General features: G+C 38.2%; 1 non-coding gene across 2 annotated transcripts; it reads left to right on the top strand.

Moving 5' to 3' along the window:
* Positions 1–4,216: 4,216 nt before the first annotated feature.
* Positions 4,217–7,410, top strand: Gm5154. Of its 2 annotated transcripts, XR_378061.1 has the most exons (5): positions 4,217–4,280; positions 5,275–5,310; positions 6,167–6,346; positions 6,473–6,626; positions 6,954–7,410. It is a non-coding gene; the product is annotated as a predicted gene 5154 (transcript). The 2 variants fall into 2 exon arrangements; XR_001785443.1 differs by having other exon boundaries at positions 6,167–6,569; positions 7,062–7,410.
* The last annotated feature ends 16,745 nt before the right edge of the window (positions 7,411–24,155 follow it).

The following is a 24,155-nucleotide window of genomic DNA, read 5'->3' as shown; positions in this document are numbered from 1 at the left end:
AATAAATAAATAAATAAATATTGATGATAAAAAAAAAAAAAAAATCTTCAAACCAAAAAGTAGAGATTTGCTGAGCCTTAGGATCTATTACTGTTTATCCATATGGAAGCTCTGGGAATTACACCTGACACAACTTTGAGTAGAAAATGAAATTATTGGTGGCAGGGGTTGGGGGAAGACATGATATGATCTAATGAGGCAAGAAAACTGCAAATTTATTGTTGAGTTCTTTAATGTTTAATGTTTTTCATATACTCCTGGGCATGCAGTAGTTCATTTCTTCTGTGGGATTCTCTTGGATAAAACCAAATCTTTATTTGGAAGTAGTTACCAGTAGAAGATATTGTACGAGTTAGGAATGGGGAAAGTTTTCACCACTTCTGTTTTCACCACAAGGGCATTATCTGGTAGAGACATATGCAGGTTCAGTGCGTGCTGTCTCACTCTCTGTGCATTCACATATAAGATTGTCATTTTGTGTTTAAAAAACCTGTTTCATTGATGTCCTCCATCCCCTCTGGCTCTTAAACTTTTTAGACCTCCTTTGCCACACAGTTTCAGGATTTGGGGAAGGGTTGAGTTATATTACTCACTCTCTGAATTTTTTCTCTGCACGGATGTTTGCTTTAGTTCCCATTTGCTGCAAGAGGAAGCTTCTAAGATGATGACTGAAGAAAGCACTGATCTATAAGTATAGCAGAAATTCATTAGAATCATATTATAGCTAAGTTCATTTAGTAGAATCAGTACAGTAAGATAATAAGCTTTGCCACCTCTATATCAGATAGGAGCCTGATATTCTGAATGCATTCTTGTCTCAAACAGTAAATAAGGAACATTGAACAGATATTTCTCTTATATTTCCCGTTATGATCCTTTAATGGCCAAGCCAGCTCTCCAAACATAAATGGAAATATATCAATAGAAAACATAAGAATGTCTAATAAATATTAGGTAATTTTTCAAAAATCATAATTTATCATACACATGCACATTAAATCCAAGAGAATATTCCATTTGACATCAGTCAGAACAGTCACCAGGATTTCAGTAAACAATAATAAACCCTGCTGAGAATGTGGACAGAGGGGAAACCTTGGAGCATATACTGGGATGGACCAGCCCCATGGACATCCATACTGTATCTACAGAAAAACAAAATCTGAACTTCCATAAGTGCTGTTCTATACTGTGGATAATTTGAATAATGTAGTGTTAAATTGTATGTGTTTATGTGGTATGATGACTTAAAGACTTTCATATACATAACCAAAAGAGATACACTGGAGTCATATGAAAGAGCCACTCCTTAGTACTTCAGTCACTACAGGTCTCCAAAAGCCCTTCAAGTTAATCTTATTACTTAAGCCACCTTAGCCATTAATAACTGACTGTGTTACCAGTCCCATTCTTTGCATTGACTTTTTCTGGTTTCTCTTGAGTTACCAGGTGACTTTTTTTTTCATACAACAATAAATTCTTTCACATATTGATTACACTGGAAAAGGTCACAAATTGGCTCAAGTTGTGTGATTATTTGTCAAAATCAATTGTTGTATTCCAGAACTAACAAAACTCAGGTGTAGGCTGAGTTCCAGGCAGTCTTTCACCAGACCCAATATGTACATGTCTGCCTAACTTTCTCTTCTGCTCTATAACTGACATTCCCATCACGATGACTTTGAAGGCCACAACTAGTCCGGACCCCCATCTACCAATCATTCTCATCTCCTATTTGTAGACACTAGAAAACCATCCTATTAAAAAGCATATTCAGAAATCAACCTTTCCTTGTCTTCCTTAACACTGCAATCTTGTGAGATTGCCTCTGATTTTCAGATAATCAGAGAAATTTACCAAATACTAGGAAATTCTCCATTCCTAATATACCGATCATCATCTAAGAGGAAAGCAACAATAACAAAAAAATAACAACAACACAACCCACCCACCTGATAATACCATAGAATTTCATATCATCTATAGCAAAGTACAAGTTAGGTAATTTTTCTGAGATAATCCCTATGTCTCTTCATAATGAAACACCTAGAAATTGATATGAATTGTATAGTAGACTTACCCAAATGATAAAGGATAAGATACATTCATTGCCTTTCTCTGTTTTACAGCAACCAAATTCCCCTCAAATTTCTACTAGCCACACTTAAAAGTTGAGGGATAATGAAAACTCTATTTGAACTCAAAAATGAAAAGGCAACAATTTGCTTACTCTTTCCTCATTGAGATGATGCCTCATGCAACTAAAAAAAAAGTATAGAAATTAGGAATAAAACAGCATTTATATCACATGAAGAGTCATTCAAGCACAGTATCTTCCAAACCATTTCTTTCCTTGTTCCTTTTTTGAGATAGGGTTTCACTGGGTAACAGCTGTTTTGGACATAGCTTTGAAAACCAGTCTCATCCTACAGTTTGACATCTGCATCCACCTGCTTCTGCCTTGGAATATTAGGATTAAAGTGTGAGATACCACACTTAGCTATATGCTAATCAGTTATTGCAAATAAAGAAAAAGAGGGAAAAGAAAAGAAGAAAGGAAGAAAGAAAGAAAGAAAGAAAGAAAGAAAGAAAGAAAGAAAGAAAGAAAGAGACAGAGAAAAAATAGAGAATAAAAGGAAGGAAAGAAAGAAGATAAGATAGGAAAGGAAAGAAACAAAATTATAATCATGAGTTCTATTATGAAGCTGTCATTAAGGTTCAAATCCAGAATCCTACCATAGGGGACCTGGGTAGAAATATGGCAAGAGAAGCCATAAAGTGAAGTCAAAAACAAGCAAAAGATCAAAGTAAACACTGAATCAGCAAATAAGCCAAGGCTTTATGGGAGTTGTAAGAAGATGATGGACTGTGATAAAATAATAATAAGCATGACCCTGTATAGTACAGGGCATATTCATCCACAACTAGTCAGACTGGTAATTATCAAAGCATTGGCTATAAACATAGAAAATTAAATACTCTATGTTGAAAAACATTCAGAGAAATCAATGCTTTGTATATTTTAAAGTGATTTCATCCAACTTGTTTAGGTTTATAGCCAATTAAGAGTCGAAGAATAATTCCGAAGGGAAGCAATATTGAACAAAATATAATTCAATGTTATCAATAATTAAATAAAGTGTAGGTATGAGGATATTCTCTGGGAATCATATAATTTTGTGTTTCATGTGAGAACTATGTTTTCTAGGATTGACTGGTCCAAAACTTATCTGAGTTCTCGTCTTCCACTTTTCTTTCCCTAACACAGAAGGAATAAAAAAAGAATATTCCTGCTTTCAGTGCTATGATATCACAATTTCTCTAATTTGAACCTGATCTTGGGAATTCCAGAAGGCCTAACTGGGCACAAATAAGCTGTCAGCCTTGTTTTTCTCACTTACTATGTATTCTATCTTGGTGTCCTAATCACCCGCAGAAATGAACAGAAAGTCATTCAAAGAGTATGAATATTCACACAAATATACATGTTTGTATAGAAGCAAATTCTCCAAGAATCACAACTAACAAGGAGAGATTCACAATTATATCGAACTAGAATTTCATTTCTAATATCTGAAATTTCACTGTATTGCTTTCACATTGTTGCACAAATATCATGTCCTATGATTTAAAACTGAATTCTTTTTTTTTTCATTTTTTATTAGAACTTTTCTTCACTTACATTTCAAATGCTATCCTGAAAGACCCATTTACACTTTACCTGCCCTACTTCCCTACCCACACATGCCCACTTCTTGATCCTGCTGTTCCCCTCTACTGGGGCATATACAGTTTTCAATGCCAAAAAGCTTGTCTTCTGAATAATGGCCAACTAGGCCATCTGAGAAGCTATGCAGCCCCTGGCAAATACAAAAGCGGATGCTTACAGTCACCTACTGGATGGAACACAGGGTCCCAGTGGAGGAGCTAGAGAAAGTACCAAGGAGCTGAAGGGGTCTGCAACCCAATAGGTGGAACAAAAATATGAACTAACCAGTAACCCCAGAGACCATGTATCTAGAACTGATTTCTTGACAGCCTCAGCCCTACTGCATCCTGCTAGGCTAAAGTCCCAAAGAAGAGTCAGGGATGCATGGCATGCTCCTGTCACAAGTGTGTTCAACAGTAAGGAAGTGAAAGATGCCTTTGTTCTACCTTCCTTATAAAGACTGTGGCCTTCCTTCCTCCTGAACAAACTTGGGAACAATCTTCCAAGATGCTTGTGGTCCTGCTCACAGCAGCTTTGCTGGTCCTGAGCTCAGCTCAGAGACAAGATGAAGGTATGAAGTAGGGGCGAGAGTGGTACAGTGATATTGGACTGGAGGAACACACTTAGGACTGGGAGAAATGAAAGGAGATGGAAAAGGGACAGAGGCAAAGAATTATGAGAACAAATAGAAGAACATTTGTTATCATTTTACTTCTAGAGCTTAAACTATGCTTATGGTATGAGTTACAAATATTTTTGCAACAAAATAACCTGAGTAAATTTATAAAAAGCCTTTTTTTTGTGGTAGAAGATTCACAAAAGTATTTTGTAGTTGACAGAGGGAAACTTAGTTTTTATAGTGTTATGAAAAAACGATAGTGGATGGTGCTTGCCTTGTGTGTAGAGGACAGAGAAAGATGAAAGAAGTAAAACCATATCAGGAATGTTTTTAAGAAATGGCAAAGGTTAAAAAATTTCAAACTGTACAACATGAACTATAAATACCAGGGAATAATTTCTTCTAAATATTACTTTAATTTTTATTTATTTTGTGCATGGTCATAAAAACATGCAAGTCTCTGAGTGTGTCTACCCATGTGTCTCCATGTTTTCGAATGCTTAAGCACATTCTGACAGACACCAACTTATTGGTAGCAGCATTTATCCTTCTATCATATAAATTCAGGAACTTAATACAAGTCATTACACAAGTGCTTTGGCCACTGAAATATTTTGCTAGACCTATTTTCTCTTCTTTTTTCATGAGAGCTGGTCAATATTCATTGTATTTTATATTTTACTGAAAGCAATATATTTTCTTATTTCAATGAATGAAATACTTTGGACTATAACATATAAGAAATTAAGATCATAAAGAAAAACTTTTAAAATCATGTCTCCCTGAAGTTGTGGTAATGTTAATGAAGAGTATCAGTAAAATTTGATACATATAAGAAGGAACTAAATTGTCATTTCTACCAAGGGTCGAAATGATCCTGGTAGTATTCTCAGCAACTAGAAAAATGTCATAAGTAACTTTCAACTTCTTTGTGCTTATTTTCTAGAGATCACCTACGAAGACTCAAATTCTCAGCTCCTAGGTAAAAACAGATCCATTCTATCTTGACCTTCTATGTACCATTTACATCTGTAATTATTCAATTCTGTAATACCTCTATTATTTCTTTATTTTATTACAATAATGACTGGAAACTTCCACAGAGATAAATAGACAACCTTCCCAGCATTGACTCTACAGCAGGGCCATACACTGGAAGAATTGGAAGCCAGGCTTTGTTAAAAAAAAGCAACATTCTATTTCTTCCACAGATTGGAGCAATATATTATATATGATGCACATATAGGGTGTTCTCATTTAAAAATCCTCTGCAAAACTATGGTTTGCCTAAAGAATTGTTCTTTCCCCAGTAATTCCAATTAGAATGCTATGATTGCATATAAAATACAAAACTACACAGAGCCTATGCTTCTCACAGTTTTGAATTTATTTTTGTACTCCCCTCTGTATCCATAGCTGACTAATTTTTAAAATATTTCACATGAGAACAGAATGGAAAACTTTTTCTTACATTTTTTTCTTGCTTTACACATGCTTACAGGACCTTGAACACCATTTTATATGTAAGAAAATTAAAGCATTCTGTCACAATTTTCCTACTCTGCCAAGCTCTAACTAATAATATTTATAGAATATACACCCCCACACCCACGACCATTTCTCCACTTCTGTCTGGGAAGTGTAAGTTATATAAAGTCACCATTTTTGCACAGCATTTAAGGACAAGTACTCATTCAAAGAGTAGTGATATAAGAAAAAGATTTATACACAATTAAGCTTTCTGAACTACTAGGGATATGAAGTTGGAGTGGGGGGGGGAAGTGATCCTGGGAGAAAGAGAACTTATAAAATCACCTATTTTTATCTTTATTAAATAGAGATGGGAGAACAGAACCAAGGGTATGTCCATCATCATCCAAAACCACCTCCTGGAGGAATGCCCCCGAGACCTCCCAGTTCTGATGAAAATGATGATGGTGATGAAGATGGCAGTGAGGAAGATGTGAATAGACCAGAGGGACCACCACAGCACCCTCCTCACCCAGGAAACCACCATGGTCCTCCCCCACAGGGAGGCCCTCAGAGTCCCCCTAGGCCTGGAACCCAACAAGGCCCACCCCCTCCAGGCCCACCCCCACAGGGAGGCCCCCAGCAAAGACCCCCTCAGCCTGGAAATCAACAAGGCCCACCCCCACAGGGAGGCCACCAGCAGAGACCCCCTCAGCCTGGAAACCAACAAGGACCACCACCACAGGGAGGTCCTCAGCAGAGAACCCCTCAGCCTGGAAACCAACAAGGCCCACCCCCACAGGGAGGCCCCCAGCAGAGACCCCCTCAGCCTGGAAACCAACAAGGCCCACCCCCACAGGGGAGGCCCACAGGGACCCCCTAGGCCTGGAAACCAACAAGGCCCACCTCCACAGGGAGGCCCACAGGGGACCCCCTAGGCCCTGGAAACCAACAAGGCCCACCCCCACAGGGAGGCCCACAGGGAGCCCCTAGGCCTGGAAACCAACAAGGCCCACCCCCACAGGGAGGCCCACAGGGACCCCCTAGGCCTGGAAACCTACAAGGCCCACCTCCACAGGGAGGTCCTCAGAGACCTCCTCAGCCTGGAAACCAACAAGGCCCACCCCCACAGGGAGGTCCTCAGGGACCCCCTAGGCCTGGAAACCAACAAGGCCCACCCCCACAGGGAGGCCCACAGGGACCCCCTAGGCCTGGAAACCAACAAGGCCCACCCCCACAGGGAGGCCCACAGGGACCCCCTAGGCCTGGAAACCAACAAGGCCCACCCCCACAGGGAGGCCCCCAGGGACCCCCAAGGCCTGGTAACCAACAAGGCCCACCTCCACAGGGAGGCCCCCAGCAGAGACCCCCTCAGCCTGGAAACCAACAAGGCCCACCCCAACAGGGAGGCCCTCAGGGACCTCCTAGGCCTGGAAACCAGCAAGGCCCACCCCCACAGGGAGGCCCTCAGGGACCTCCTGGGCCTGGAAACCAACAAGGCCCACCCCCACAGGGAGGCCCTCAGAGACCTCCTCAGCCAGGAAACCATCAAGGCCCACCCCAGCATGGAAACAATGAACAGCCAAATTACCTGTGGTCACTTTTTGCATAACCATCTGATTTCTTACCAGAGAGAAGGTAAATAAATGCCCCATTTTTCATTCCATGCTCCAAACTCCAGTGATGACCACCCTGTTCCTAGAGACATAGATCACGGATACATCCAAAACATGAATAATCTTTATAATTCTGTGGTGTATGTGATTTAAATTCACTCTCAGTCAACTGTGAAACTCTAACAGAGTTATCCAAGAAACTAAAAGATATTAATGACATGATGAAATTACACATTGTGTCTTTCTACTACCAAACTTTGTTTGTATGTTTGTTTGTTTATTTATTTGTTTATTTTTTTCAGGTGAAGAGAAGACAGATGACTTCAATATCATTCCTATAGCAAAATGATATCAATAAAATATTTAGCCTTCAATTATCCTTTGCTGTTTTTCATTATGAGCAGAAGTGGTACTGCAATGTTGGCATGGTTATTTCCAGAAAGGCAGTCCTTACTCTATATATCAGCTAACTATCACTTGAGAGACCCTCTTCTTTCCATATTACTCACAAATTCTTCCCACTGATTTGCTATATTTTCTACATATCAGTTATTTTAACAAATGATTCCCATAAGTCATGAATTTCAGGAGCAAACTACATAAACATGGATGCCCATAGTATGTACTGTGCCTTTAATGTCAGTACTCTAGGGAATAGCTAAGCTACCTTGAATAATTCTTTGTTTCTTAGAGATATCACTCTTTCTGTTCCCAATTTAAGAGTCCCTATACCTTCAGCCAGTATTCTTGTGAGAAGTTTAGTATCAGTCAGCTCACATTTTTCTGTGGCGTGCTGTGGCTAAGCTGTTATTGGTTTATCTTCTTATTTTATTAGTGTTATTTATAAATATCATATACCTGGTTCTTGTACACCAATGTAATTCTTAAAATAGTTTAAGCATACATCAGAAGTCTTTCATTGTTAATTTGGAATATTTTAAATTATTCCATCTATGTGTTTAATATTTTATTGAATCTTAATTAAAAGAGAGAAAATATAATGTGTATAGAAGCTTAGAGGCTAAGGAATCCTTAAAACTTCCAAATTATTTGAGTTTAATTCTTAAAATCAGAGTTGGCTGTTCTTCCTTGAATGTTCTAAATCCCTATACCTTTTCCAAAATCCTGGCAAGTAGTCAGATGAAGCATTGGACATACAATGTGTTTAAGGACTGATGGTCTCTTGAGAGTTTTCAAGACTGATGATTTCTGGCCTTATAGCTCTCTAACTATACTGAATGTGTGTTGATAACTTCTAAATTAACCTACACACTTCCTTCCTTATTTTACCATTAAAAACTGCTGGTTTGCATGATTAACAATGGTTGCATGATAGCAGAGGAATAAGTAAAGAGTTAATTTCTGGAGTTTTTTTCTATATTTCCCAGAAACCTGAATTCTAGCTTGCTTGGTTCGAAGGAGGTTTAGGCCAATAAACTTTTATTAAACCACAAGAAGTGAGTATCTCTTGCAGAAGGAAAAGTTTTTACATAAGCAAATATGCACAAACACACATATGTTCATACTATGCATTCATTATCACATACTTGCTTGTTATGCCTAATATCTGTCTAATCTATTTACATACTTACTAAGAGGCTCCTATATGTATGCATATGGAACTAAAGAACAAGTGCCAGCTCAGAGAGAACTCAGAAAGAACTCAGAAAAAACTGGATGAAAAATAAGCTCTAACCTTTATTGTATTAGAGAAAGAAACACCTTCTACACTTTTATTGCTAAATAGATTAATTACAAGTATTATTTTTCACTTTTAATAATTTTTTGTGAAATTCACATTGGCAACACATCTCCACTCATATCTCTTTCTTTTTGTATCTACCCTTGGTCCTTACATCCTCCCCCCAATTGAAAATAAAAAAGACAAAAATTTTAAAAAAATGTGTTAAAAAAACAGCAAACATCTCATTGGGGAAGCTGTTATATGTCACAATATGTCTCGTTGTGTACCCTTTTGTCCACACATTTTGCTTGCAAAGGTTCATTTCAATGCATCATTTCAAGGCATCTAGATTGTATTATACCATCATTACTGTATCCTCACTGAGACAACCTTCATTCATTGCCCTTTGTCATGGATATCCTGCAGTTTTGGATCTGTAGGACCAGCTTTGTCCCATATTCTAGAAGTGCATAATTAGATAGATGTATGGGTGGGCAGACATGATACCTTAGATTTGGAATTTGTTGGTAACCTAGTTGAGCATCTGGATAACTATATTTTTCCTCACAATGAGGGCAAGTTCTCCAGCATTGCCCAGCTGCATGACTCAGTGCTGCAGACAACAAGACACACAGCCAGATTTCCAGATCTCATGCCTCACCCAGGAGAACAGAGCCAGCTCTACTGTAGTTCCCAGTCAAGATGCTGGGTCTATTTTCCTGAATGCTACAGCTGGTTAGGGATGGAGAAGGTACTCCCATACTCCTGACTCCTATGCCAGCTCTCCTGACTTCTTCAGGTGATGAGGATGAGATGCCTCACAGAATGTGAGTGGCAGGGACAGCTTTCTCAATCTCACTGTCACACACACACTCTCACACTATAGGCTGCCTCACCTAAAACCTCACCACAGTGGTAAGTTCTACTATGATGCACATGTGAGGTGCTGAACATATTCTCCAAATGGCTGCAGCAGGTGAAAGGTGGGATCATCTCTGCAAAGCCCTTGAACTGTGCGCCAATTTTGCAGTCTAAACCAGGGATATCCAATTGATTTTTAGTGGTAATATGAGCCACATGCATGGACAGGGATCCATGCTGATTCATGGCCACAGCACCAGACATCTTCAGGCCCTGTGTAAACTGGGATATTGCCATGGCCTCAAGTCCAATGCTGGATTCTCTCAGCAGGATATACCCTCATATTTCTAGTTCTACCTCTCTTCATAATGATCAAGCTATTCAGTTTCTCTGTCACTCCCATCTGTCCACTATGTATTTGTACATTTTAGTGGATGCTCCTGAGGGGAGGCCATGGGATTGTTGGGTTTCTAAGTGTGTGCTTCTGCCTGCTTTGTTTACTGCAGCTGCCAGTGGTCCTCTGGATGTCTACTGCTGATCTGTGCCACTGACAGGCGACTATTTTTTCTTTGAAAATTTCATGCATGCATGCATTAATCATATCCATTCACATATCCCTCAGACATGCAGACACTACCCCACACACCACACACTCCTCATCACCTCACCTAATATGTGTATACATGTGTGTGTGTGTGTGTGTGTGTGTGTGTGTGTGTGTGTACGTGTTGGAATATTGGCAGATGACAAGACATATCCTAAATGAACAATTACCTCATTAAAGTCAACATTTAGCTTAAAAAAGTAGTCTGAAGTTTTTTGTTTTATAAAAAGAAAAGAATGAAAGAACCAGAATATGTTTGGTAGAGGTGCAGTTTGGATGAGGTAGAAGGGGGTGGTTCTGTGGACCCATGAGGGCATCAATTTCCCCTTGAGATACCTTAAATAGGATAGCTAAAGTATGGAATAGAGTGTGTTTAGGGCATGGAGAGTGGAGTTAAGGGGGTAGAATCTGAGAAATGCAGAGAGTGAGAAATAAAGTGGGGGGAAGAAGAGGACTAGAGGACTAGGGAGAGAAGGGGTAGAGAGTGAAGAAAGTAAGAGGGTAATAGAGTAAGAGTGTAAGAGCTAGAGGAGGGGGCAAACAGCCCATTTTAAAATGAATCCTGCATACCTGGCTGTTGCCAGGTAACTATTGAGGAGTTTAGAAGGAATGCTAACACTCTGATTTTGCTACATCTTTGTGCTAGAATATTTGCATGAGATTATCAAGTCCTGCAAACAAACTGTAGCACTAAAATAAATAAATACCTTCTTCATTTGTTTGCTTATTATTTATGGCTCAAACGTTTCCCCCTCCTTGTACGTCTTAGTCCCAATGTGAGTCCCTAAACACCAAAGTAGGGGTTGTGCTAAAAGCTATTGCCTGACTGTGGAATCTATTCCACAACAGGGCTACAATGCCTGGCTTCAGTGGGATAATAATCCTAAGCCTGTAGAGACTGTATATAGCTCGGAGGAGGAATACCCAAGGGGAAAGCAAATAACTGTACCTACTACAAGTTACTTCAAATGGAAAGAAACCTGTTAGTGTTTTCAAAACAGCATTACAATAATTTTGTTCTTTTTTTCTTTTTAACAGTTATCAAGTTAGAATATACTTTTCTCTTTCCTTTTTCCTGTTTTTTTGTTTTTGTTTTCTTTTTTTGCTTTTTGATCTTTGTTTGTTGGTTGGTGTTGTTTTGGTTTTTTGTGCATATTGGCTTTTTATTTTTTGGGTTTTGTTTTTGTTTTTGTTTTTTTTTGTTTTTTGCTTGTTTGTTTGTTTGTTTTTTCAAGAGAGGATTTCTCTGTAAAGCCCTGGCTGTCCTTGAAAGCATGCTGTAGACCAGGCTGGCCTCCAACTCAGAAATCTGACTGCCTCTGCCTCCCACGTGCTGGGATTAAAGACATGTGCCACCACCTCCCTGCCAAGTATGCACTTTTCTTTGAAGTCCATTTAACAGTAAAAATCAGCATGTGTTTGTTCCTTTTCATGTGTTTTGATCAAGTATATGAAAAAAGCAACTAAAGGTTAGAATGGTGTCACCTGTCACATTCTGAATGCACTATAGGCTAAAACAAAGTCAGTATTAATTGAGTCTAACTTCAAATTCATTTATTTTAATGTATGAGTATGAGTTTTTCCCTGAAAATGTAACTGTATACCACATGGATATAGAGCTTATGGGGGACAGAAATTAATGCCATGGAACTAGAATTAAAGAGAGTTTTCAGTCACCATATGGGTGCTGGTATACACATCTCTGAAAGACAAACACTTAGTCTTATTAGCTGATCAATCTCTAAACCTCACCTCTGAAAGAGAACTACACCTATGAAAGAGAAACCAATAAACATATCATCTAATTCATTTTTCAAGCCCAAATGGAATACTATCTTTTTTTTGCTTTTAATGTCAACTTTTATTTATTTATATTTTTAATATTTTTATTAGTTATTTTCCTCATTTACATTTCCAATGCTATCCCAAAATACGCCCATACCCTCCCCCCTCACTACTCAGTTCTTCAACAAATTAGAAAGGGCAATAAGAAGATTGATCTGGAATAACAAAAAACCTAGGATAGCAAAAACTCTTCTCAAGGATAAAAGAACATCTGGTGGAATCACCATGCCTGACCTAAAGCTGTATCACAGAGCAGTTGTGATAAAAACTGCATGGTACTGGTATAGTGACAGACAGGTAGACCAATGGAACAGAATTGAAGACCCAGAGATGAACCCACACACCTATGGTCACTTGATCTTTGACAAGGGAGCTAAAACCATCCAGTGGAAAAAAGACAGCATTTTCAACAAATGGTGCTGGCACAACTGGCAGTTATCATGTTGAAGAATGCGAATTGATCCATTCCTATCTCCTTGTACTAAGGTCAAATCTAAGTGGATTAAGGAACTCCACATTAAAACAGAGACACTGAAAATTATAGAGGAGAAAGTAGGGAAAATCCTTGAAGATATGGATACAGGGGAAAAATTGCTGAATAGAACAGCAAGGGCTTGTGCTGTAAGATCGAGAATTGATAAATGGGACCTCATAAAGTTACAAAGCTTCTGCAAGGCAAAAGACACCGACAATAAGACAAAAAGACCACAAACAGGTTGGGAAAGGATCTTTACCTATCCTAAATCAGATAGGGGGCTAATATCCAATATATATAAAGAACTCAAGAAGGTGGATTCCAGAAAATCAAATAACCCCATTAAAAAATGGGGCTCAGAGCTGAACAAAGAATTCTCACCTAAGGAATACCGAATGGCAGAGAATCACCTGAAAAAATGTTCAACATCCTTAATCATCAGGGAAATGAAATACTATCTTTTAACATTAACCCTTCTATTAAGAGAATATTTTATATACACAAACACACAGATAGACAGACAGACAGACAGAGAGACAGACAAATAGAGAGACAGACACTGAGAGAGTGGGAGGGGCAATGAGAAGGAGAGGAGGGGCAGAGGTGCTAATTCTTTCCTAATTTGACAATTTTTCTTAGTTTCTAGGGTCACAAAATACCCACTTGCATTCAAATTACATGACAATTTAAGTGAAGGATGGGCTTATTCTGTCCTCTGATTAAAGGATTGTATTTGGATGGAAAATGTACTATGCATCTAGATAAGGAGCTGCCAAATAAAAATTAGCATCTTTCATCTAAAACTACTCTTGTGTAAGAACATGGAGATAATTAATGTCTACTAAATGTATCAATGAGGTCTTCAAGTTCTGTGTATTATAACACACATTGAATATTCACAAACACCCTTTTAATGCCAAACCTCCTCAAGTTATTAGAAGAATATGTATGTCAATCTCTTGAGAAACCAGGTCATTCAAAGGATACTTGACGTCCTTCCTCACTCAACATATTATTTTGTAGGCAAAAGCAATCTGTTTCAAATTCAGGATAAGATTTAATAAAAACATTCCTATCTGATGTCATAATTTTATCTTCTTGGTTGATACAAATATGCGAGGCCAATTAATTAAGAATCAAATTGTCCTAATATTATAGATTTTTCAAAAACAGTACTTCTCAGTTGGTTAATCAATACAAGGAGTTCATCAACAAAATCATATTCAAACGGTTAACATAAAATTTAAGCAGGTTATATATTCCAGAAAAAAAAAATGCAACAACTAATAAAAAAAAAAGATGCCATTACATTTGAGAGACAGCAAGATTGGGAACACAGGAGGGGTTAGAGGAAGAAAAGAGATGGAAGACATTATGTAATCCCATCCTCATTTTAAAAATAGTTTACAAATTATTCCTATATAATGTTTAAGATCCAATTTTAGGTCCTCTGAATCTAAGAACTGACAGTATAATGAATCAGTCTAAAGAGATGAGAAAGATTAAGATATAAAAGTTCTCAAGGTTTTGGGGATTTAGCTCAGTGGCAGAGCCCTTGCCTAGCAAACACAAGGACATGGGTTCAGTCCTCATCTCTGGAAAAAAATCTTCAAGTTAAAAGAAATATTCTCAATAATATTTGTATCTGGCTGATGTTACCAAAAAGAACTCTATTGGCTATTTAGCTGCATTTAAATAAATTATTTCTCACATTTATTAATGTTGAACATCATAGAGTAGGCAGTCATTTTCTCATTATTTGCACAGAAGGCAGAGAGCAAACTTAGCTAAGTATATTCTTGTCACTAGGACACCAAATTAATGTCAGCGAATTGCAATAGACACTCATTTCTAAAAGCTCACGTTAGATATTGCAGTTCTAAATCAAGTACTTGCAGGATAAATTGTTTATATTCTTATAAATAGAAATTCAAAGAAAATTATATCAAAATATTTCCCAGGCAATTACATGATATTAAATACAAATAGAAAATGTTGAAAATTGATCTAGTAGAACAAATTTTCTATGCACGCTAAAAGAGTAAACAAAAGTAGAAAGTATCAGAAATGCACCAGTCAACCAGGAAGAAGACCCATATTTCTAATAGATTTGTGCTTGTTCCTTGGTTTCAGCTTGAAACACAGTAGAGTCTTGTAGGTTAAAGGAACTTCAATTCATGTCTGGTCTCCATAACATTGACCTTTATCTAAGTCTGGGGGGGTATCATATTCTTTATTTTGTATTGATTCATAACTGGGGGAATAAACAGAAGTATAAAGAAAAAGCTTGTAGGCAGCATACTTCACAAGGTCGTTTTTATTTTATTTTATTTTATTTTATTTTATTTATTTATTTATTTATTTATTTATTTATTTATTTTTGAGACAGAGTTTCTCTGTGTAGCCCTGGCTGTCGTGGAACTCACTCTGTAGGCCAGGCTGGCCTCGAACTCAGAAATTAACATGCTTCTGCCTCCCAAGTGCTGGGATTAAAGGTGTGGGCCACCATGCCCAACTTCACAATTTTTTTTAAATATTCAGCTTTGTGGGTCCTATAAAAGAGAATCACCTGTATAGAATAACATCAAGGGATGGAAAACCTACAGTTTTTCAAAGAGAACGAGGTAGAGAGAACAGCAGATATTACTCATGATAATAATGGGACATTGGATCTGATGGCATTTAAGAATATTTAGTGATACAAAGACATGGATCAGGATCTGAAGGTGATGAGGGTATGGATTTTGTGGACAGAATCACAGTTTCATGTATATCAGAAGTATTTTCCAAGGAGGACAGAGAAATATTTTCTACACATTGTCTTGCAACAGTCTTTAGGAGTTGCAGTAATAATGTCAGCAGCATTAAGTTAAGCTAGAAATATTGTATCCATACATGGGAAGCTTTGATATATTCATGTGCCATTAAACAATGCCAAAATGATTGACTAATGATAACTGTTATCTTGAGCCCTAGAAATATTTTGAAAACATAGAATTAGAAAGCCCATCAAACATCCTAATGCTGCTACCCTTTAATAACCTTACTCATGTTGTGATGACCTCAATGATAACTTTATTTTGTTTCTACTTCATATTGACCTTCAAACATAAAATTATTTTGTTGCTACTTCATGTCTGTGATTTTGCTATTGTTGTGAATCTGTGTAAATAACCATTTTTCCCATGGTCTTAGATCTAAATATGGATAGTGAGTTATGAAAATATCAGCTCTTACTGCCGTGGAAGGAAAAGCCATTGAAGATCTCATCTCTCCTAGAATAGTTCCTTCTCTTTATAATTTTTGAGAAATAACATTCTGAATTGTGTCATTATCTGTGTTTTCTCAATCCTATAAGATTTGTTAATTTCCAAAGCCTTTTAAAATTTTAAATACAACTTTTTTTTATTTCTTAGGTATTTTCTTCATCTACATTTCCAATGCTCTCCCAAAAGTACCCCATACCCTCCCCCCCACTCCCCTACCCACGCACTCCCTCTTCTTGGTCCTGGTGTTTCCCTGTACGGAGGCATATAAAGTTTGCAAGACCAATGGGCCTTTCTTTACAATGATGGCTGACTAGGCCATCTTCTGATATATATGCAGTTAGAGACGTGAGCTCTGGGGGGTACTGGTTAGTTTATATTGTTGTTCCATCTATAGGTTTGCAGACCCCTTTGGCTCCTAGGGTACTTTCTCTAGCTCCTCCATTGGAGGCCCTGTGATCCATCCAATAGCTGACTATGAGCATCCACTTCTGTGTTTGCTAGGCTCCAGCATAGCCTCACAAGGGACAGCTATATCAGGGTCCTATCAGCAAAATATTGGTAGTGTATACAATGGTGTCAGCATTTGGAGGCAGATTATGGGATGGATGTCCGGGTATGGCAGTCTCTAGATGGTTCATCCTTTGGTTTTGAAGAATGAAAAATTACTGGCCTCTTGTGAGAACATGAACTTTTTACCTCGGAGCCCACCCCCTCCCATCTGAAAAACATTTTTGAGATAAAGGCCTCCTAGAACAACCTCAAAATGAACCGGGTACATTGCCAAATGATAGGACATGACTCCTTAGTTACGTAGATTCCTTGATAGGACATGACTCCTTAGTTACGTAGATTCCTTTGGCAGAACTCCCTAGTGATGTAAACTTGTACTTTCCCTGCCCAGTTCTCCCCCTTTGAGTTTTACTATATAAGCCTGTGAAAAATTCTGGCTGACCGTCGAGACTCCTCTACCCTGTGCAAAGGTGTATGAGTTTCGACCCCAGAGCTCTGGTCTGTGTGCTTTCATGTTGCTGCTTTATTTCGACCCCAGAGCTCTGGTCTGTGTGCTTTCATGTTGCTGCTTTATTTCGACCCCAGAGCTCTGGTCTGTGTGCTTTCATGTTGCTACTTTATTAAATCTTACCTTCTACATTTTATGTATGGTCTCAGTGTCTTCTTGGGTACGCAGCTGTCCCGGGACTTGAGTGTCTGAGTGAGGGTCTCCCTTCGGGGGTCTTTCAGTTTCAGCTCCAAGCTTTGTCTCTGTAACTCCTTCCATGGGTGTTTTGTTCCCAATTCTAAGAAGGGCAAAGTGTCCACACTTTGGTCTTTCTTCTTCTTGAGTTTCATGTGTTTTGTAAAATGTATTTTGTATCTTGGGTATTCTAAGATTCTGGGATAATATCCACTTATCAGTGAGTACATATCATGTGAGTCCTTTTGTGATTGGGATACCTCACTAAGGTTGAGGCCCTCCAGGTCCATCCATTTGCCTAGGAATTTCATAAACTCATTCTTTTTAATAGCTGAGTAGTACTCCATTTTGTAAATGTACCACATTTTCTGTATCCATTCCTCTGTTGAGGGGCATCTGGGTCCTTTCCAGCTTCTGGCTATTATAAATAAGGCTGCTATGAACATAGTGGAGCATGTTTCCTTCTTACCAGTTGGAACATCTTCTGGATATATTCCCAGTAGAGGTATTGCAGGATCCTCCTGTAGTACTATGTCCAATTTTCTGAGGAACCCCAGACTGATTTCCAGGGTAGTTGTACAAGCTTGCATTTCCACCAACAATAGAGGAGAGTTCCTCTTTCTACACATCCACTTCAGCATCTGCTATCACATGAACTTTTGATCTTAGCCATTCTGACTGTTGTGAGGTGGAATCTCAGGGTTGCTTTGATATGTATTTCCCTTTTGATTAAGAATGCTGAACATTTTTTTCAGGTGCTTCTTAGCTATTTGGTATTCCTCAGGTGAGAATTATTTTTTTAACTCTGAGCCCTATTTTTAATGAGCAATTGTGATTTTCTGGAGTCTTTTTTCTTGAGTTATTATGTATATTGTATATTAGTCCCCTATCAGATTTAGGAAAGGTAAAGATCCTTTCCAAACTGTTGGCGGTCTTTTTGTCTTATTGATGGTATCTTTTTCCTTACAGAAGCTTTGCAATTTTATGAGGTCCCATTTGTCGATTCTTGATCTTATAGCACAAGCCATTGCTGTTCTATTCAGGAATTTTTACCCTGTGACCATCATTTTGAGGCTTTTCCCCACTTTCTCCTCTATAAGTTTCAGTGTCTCTGGTTTTATGTGGAGTTCCTTGATCCATTTAGATTTGACCTTAGTATAAGGAGATAGGAATGGATCAGTTTGCATTCTGCTACATGATAATTGCCAGTTGTGCAAGCATCATTTGTTGAAAATGCTGTCTTTTTTCCACTGGATGGTTTTAGCTCCCTTGTCAACGATCAAGTGACCATAAGTGTGTGGGTTCATTTCTGGGTCTTCAATTCTATTCCATTTGTCTACTTGTCTGTCGCTATAGCTATACCAGTACCATGCAGTTTTTAATCACAATTGCTCCGTGATACAGCTTTAGGTCAGACATGGGGCTTCCACCAGAGGTTCTTTTATCACGGAAAGGAATTTTTGCTATCCTAGGTATTTTGCTATTACAGATGAACTTGTAGATTACCCTTTCTAATTCGTTGAAGAATTGTGTTGGAATTTTGATTGGGATTGCATTGAAAATGTAGATTGCTTTTGGCAAGATACCCCTTTTTATTATATTGATCCTGCCAATCCATGAGCATGGGAGATCTTTCCAACTTCTGTAATCTTCTTTCTTTCTTCAGAGACTTGAAGTTATTATCATTCATCTCTCACTTCCTTAGTTAGAGTCAGGCCAAGGTAATTTAAATTTTTTTGACTATTGTGAAGGATGTTGTTTCTCTAATTTCTTTCTCAGCCTGTTTATCCTTTGTGTAGAGAAAGGTCATTGACTTTTTTGAGTTAATTTTATATCCAGGTGCTTCACTGAAGCTATTTATCAGGTTTAGGAGTTCTTGGTTGGAATTTTTAGGGACACTTATATATACTATAATATCACCTGTAAAATGTGGTATGTTGACTTCTTCCTTTCTAATGTGTATCCCCATGATTTCCATTTGTTGTCAAAATGCTCTGGCTATGACTTCACATACTATGTTGAATAGGTATGGAGAAAGTGGGCAGCCTAGTCTACTCCCTGATTTTAGTGGGATTGCTTCTACTTTCTCACCATTTACTTTGATGTTGGCTACTGAGTTGATGTAGATTGATTTTATCATGTTTAGATATGGGCCTCGATTTCTGGATCTTTCCAAGATGATTATCATGAATGGTTGTTGGATTTTGTCAAATGCTTTCGCAGAATTAAGGAAATGATCTTGTGGTTTTTGTCTTTGAGTTTGTTTATACCGTGGATTATGTTGATTGATTTCCATATATTAAAACATCCTTGCATGCATGGAATGAAAGCTACTTTGTCAGCATGGATGATTGTTTTGATGTGTTGTTGGATTCGGTTAGCGAGAATTTTATTGAGGATTTTTGCATCAATATTCATAATGAAAATTGGCCTGAAGTTCTCTATCTTTGTTGGGTCTTTCTGTGATTTAGGTATCAGAGTAATTTGGCTTTATAGAAAGAATTGAGTAGAGTACCTTCTACATCTATTTTGTGAAAAACTGGAATTAGATCTTCTTTGAAGGTCTGATAGAACTCTGCACTAAACTCATCTGGTCCTTGGCTCTTTTTTTGTGGGGAGACTATTAATGACAGCTTCTACTTCTTTAGAAGATATAGGACTGTTTAGATCATTAAGCAGATCCTAATTTAACTTTGGTATCTGGTATCTGTCTAGAAATTTGTCCATTTAATCCAGGTTGTCCAGTTTTTGTGTATAGCCTTTTGTGGAAGGATCTGATGGTGTTTTGAATTTCTTCATGATCTGTTGTTATGTATCCCTTTTCATTTCTGATTTTGTTAATTGGGATGCTGTCCCTGTGCCCTCTAGTGAGTCTGCTAAGGGTTTATCTATCTTGTTGATTTTCTCAAAGAACCAGCTCCTCATTTGGTTGATTCTTTGAATAGTTCTTCTTGTTTCTGCTTGGCTGATTTCGCCCCTGAGTTTGACTATTTCCTGACTTCTACTCCTCTTGGGTGAATTTGCTTCCTTTTCTGCTAGAGCTTTTAGGTGTGTTGTCAAGCGGCTAGTGTGTGCTCTCTCTGGTTTCTTTTTGGAGGCACTAAAATCAATGAATTTTCCTCTTAGAAATGCTTTCATTATGTCCCATAAATTTGGGTATGTTTTGGCTTCATTTTCATTAAACTCTGAAAAGTGTTTAATTACTTTCTTTATTCTTTCCTTGACCAAGGTATCATTGAGAAGAGTGTTGTTCAGTTTCCACATGAGTGTTGGCTTTCTATTATTTATGCTGTTATTGAAGATTAGCCTTAGTCCATGGTGATCTGATAGGATGGATGAGACAATTTCAATTTTTTGTATCTGTTGAGGCCTGTTTTATGACCAATTATATGGTCAATTTTGGAAAAGGTGCCATGAGGTGCTGAGAAGAAGTTATATCCTTTCATTAGGATAAAATGTTGTGTAAATATCTGTTAAATCAATTTGTGTCATAACTTCTGTTAGTTTTACTGTGTCCCTTTTTAGTTTCTGATTCCATGATCTGTCCATTGAAGAAAGTGGTGTCTTGAAGTCTCCCACTATTATTGTGTGAGGTGCAATGTGTGCTTTGATCTTTACTAAAGTTTCTTTAGTGAATGTGACTGCCGTTGTATTTGGAGCATAGATATTCAGGATTGAGAGTTCCTCTTGGAAGATTTTACCTTTGATGATTATGAAGTGCCCCTCCTTGTCTTTTTTGATAACTTTGGGTTGGAAGTCGATTTTATTAGATATTAGAAAGATTATTCCAGCTTGTTTCTTCACACCATTTGCTTGGAAAATTGTTTTACAGACTTTCATTCTTAGGTAGTGTCTGTATTTTTCCCTGTGATTGGTTTCCTGTAAGCAGCAAAATGTTGGGTTCTGTTTGTGTAGCCAGTCTGTTAGTCTACGTCTTTTAATTGGGGAATTTAGTCAAGTGATATAAAGAGATATTAAGGAAAAGTATATCTTTCTTTTTCTTCTTCTTCTTCTTCTTCTTCTTCTTCTTCTTCTTCTTCTTCTTCTTCTTCTTCTTCTTCTTCTTCTTCTTTTGTTAGAGCTTGCATTCTGTTCTTATGGCTGTCTTCTTTTAGGTTTGTTGAAGGATTACTTTCTTGCTTTTTCTAGGGTGTGGTTTCAGTCCTTGTATATTTCTTTTTTCTGTTATTATCCTTTGAAGTTCTGGATTTTTGGAAAGATAATGTGTGAATTTGGTTTTGTCATGGAATACTGTGGTTTCTCCATCTAAGGTAATTGAAAGTTTGGCTGGGTGTGGTAGCCTCGGCTGGCATTTGTGTTCTCTTAGTGTTTGTATAACATCTGTCCAGGTTCTTGTTGCTTTCATAATCTCTGGTGAAAAATCTGGTGTAATACTGATAGATCTGCCTTTATATGTTACTTGACTTTTTTCCCTTACTGCTTTTAATATTCTATATATATTTAGTTCATTTGTTGTTCTGAGTTTTATGAGTCAGGAGGAATTTCTTTTCTGTTCCAGTCTATTTGGAGTTCCGTAGTGTTCTTCTATGTTTATGGGCATCTCTTTCTTTATGACTGGGAAGTTTTCCTCTATAATTTTATTGAAGATATTGCTGGATCTTTAAGTCGAAAATCTTTATTCTCATCTACTCCTATTATCCATATGTTTGGTCTTCTCATTGTGTCCTGGATTATCTGGAAGTTTTGAGATAGGATCTTTTTGCATTTTCCATTTTCTTTGATTGTTGTGCTGATGTTTTATATGGAATCTTCTGCACCTGAGGTTCTATTTCATCTCTTGTATTCTGTTGCTGATCCTCGCATCTATGATTCCAGATTCCTTTCCTAGGTTTTCTATCTCCAGCATTGCCTCACTTTGGGTTTTCTTTATTGTGTCTACTTCCCTTTTTTGGTTTAGTATTGTCTTATTCATTTCCATCACGGACTTGGATGTGTTTTCCTGTTTTTATTTAAGGATTTCTACCTGTTTGGTTGTGTTTTCCTGTTTTTGGGGTTTTTTTTTTTTTGGTTTTTGTTTTTGTTTTTAAGAACTTGCAACTCATTAGCAGTGTTCTCCAATATTTCTTTAAGTGAGTTATTAAACTCCTTCTTGATGTCCTCTACCATTATTATGAGATAAGCTTTTAAATCTGGATCTAGCTTTTAGGGTGTGTTGGGGGGCCCAGGACTTGGCTAGATGGGAGTGCTGCATTCTGGTGATAGTGAGTGGTCTTGGTTTCTGTTAGTAAGATTCTTTCATTTGCCTTTTGCCATCTGGTAATCTCTGGAGTTAGTTGTTATAGTTGTCTCTGGTTAGAGTTTGTTCCTCTCGTGATTCTGTTAGCCTCTATCAGCAGACCTGGGAGACTAGTTCTCTCCTGAGTTTCAGTGGTCAGAACACGCTCTGCAGGCAAGCTCTCCTTTTGCAGGGAAGATGCACAGATATCTGCAGTTAAGACCTGCCTCCTAGCAGAAGATGAAGTCCCGAAAGAGTGCCTGTCCAAGAAGCTGTTAGCTTCTGTAGTCCACACTCTCACCTGCGCAGACTTGTCTCGGAGGGATCTGGGAACCAAGATGTCTGACTCACGTGCTCTTGAAAAGCCCTCCTGGACAGGGATGACACCTCTCCTCTGGCAGGGAAAGTGCTTGGATATCTGGAGCCAGAAATGTGGTCTGCCTTAGAAGCTGTGTGGCTTTCTCCTGTCCCAGAAGCTGTTAGATTCTTAGTTCACATTTTCACCTGCAAAATACAACTTTTTAGAGAGTAAGAAAATAATTTTTAAAAGGAATGTTAAATAAAAAGGAAAAAGTTTGGAAGAATATGCAAATATGAAGTAATGAAAAAATATGAAAGAATATTCATAATGTAATTCATTTACCATTTACTTCTGCTTGCATAACTATTTCTCCTGGTCAAATTATAAATGTGACATTAGGCTTTAGTATTGGCAGAAGCCATCTTGGATCCTGGACTCCAAAGAAAGTAGTCTGCACAGGTGAGAGTGTGCAGTACAGAATCCAACAGCTTCTGGGAAAGGCAGGAGCCACAGAGCTTCTGAGGCAGCCCCCTTTTCTGGCTCCAGAAATCCCAGAACCTTCCCATCCAGAGGATAGGTGCCCTCACAGCCCTGAAGTGCTTTGCCTTAGCATATGGGGGAGATATCTTTGTTCTGAGAATCCGCCAAATGTAGTCTGCACAGGTGAGAGTGTGGACTACAGAAGATAACAGCTTCTGTGACAGGCCAAAGCAACATAGCTTCTGGGATGGGTCCTGTTTTGGACCTTCATCTTCGGCCAGGAGGGATATCCAAATGCCAGATATCTGTGCACCTTTGATGTAAGAGGAGAGCTTGCCTGCAGAGAGTGCTCTGACCACTGAAACTCAGAGGAGAGAGCTAGCCTCCCAGGTCTGCTGATAGAGGCTACCAGGATCACCAAAGGAACAATCTCTACCCAGAGACAACTATAACAACTACCTTCAGAGATTACCAGATGTCTAAAGGTAAAGGTAAGAATCTTACTAACAGAAACCAAGACCACTCACCCTCATCAGAACCCAGCATTCCAACCTCGCCCAGTCCAGGGCACCCCAACACACCCAAAAAGCTAGACCTAGATTTAAAAGCATATCTCATGATGATGGTAGAGGACATCAAGAAGGACTTTAATAGCTCACTTAAAAAAATACAGGAAAACACTGCTAAACAGGTAGAAGACCTTAAAGAGGAAGCACAAAAATCCCTTAAAGAAATGCAGGAAAGCACAACCAAACAGGTGATGGAATTGAATAAACCACTCAAGACCTAAAATG

The sequence above is a fragment of the Mus musculus genome, chromosome 6 (genome assembly GCF_000001635.26).
Source record: "Mus musculus strain C57BL/6J chromosome 6, GRCm38.p6 C57BL/6J".
NCBI lineage: Eukaryota > Metazoa > Chordata > Mammalia > Rodentia > Muridae > Mus > Mus musculus.
Note: the sequence above shows the minus strand (reverse complement) of the source record. Positions and strands in the feature narration are given on the sequence as shown.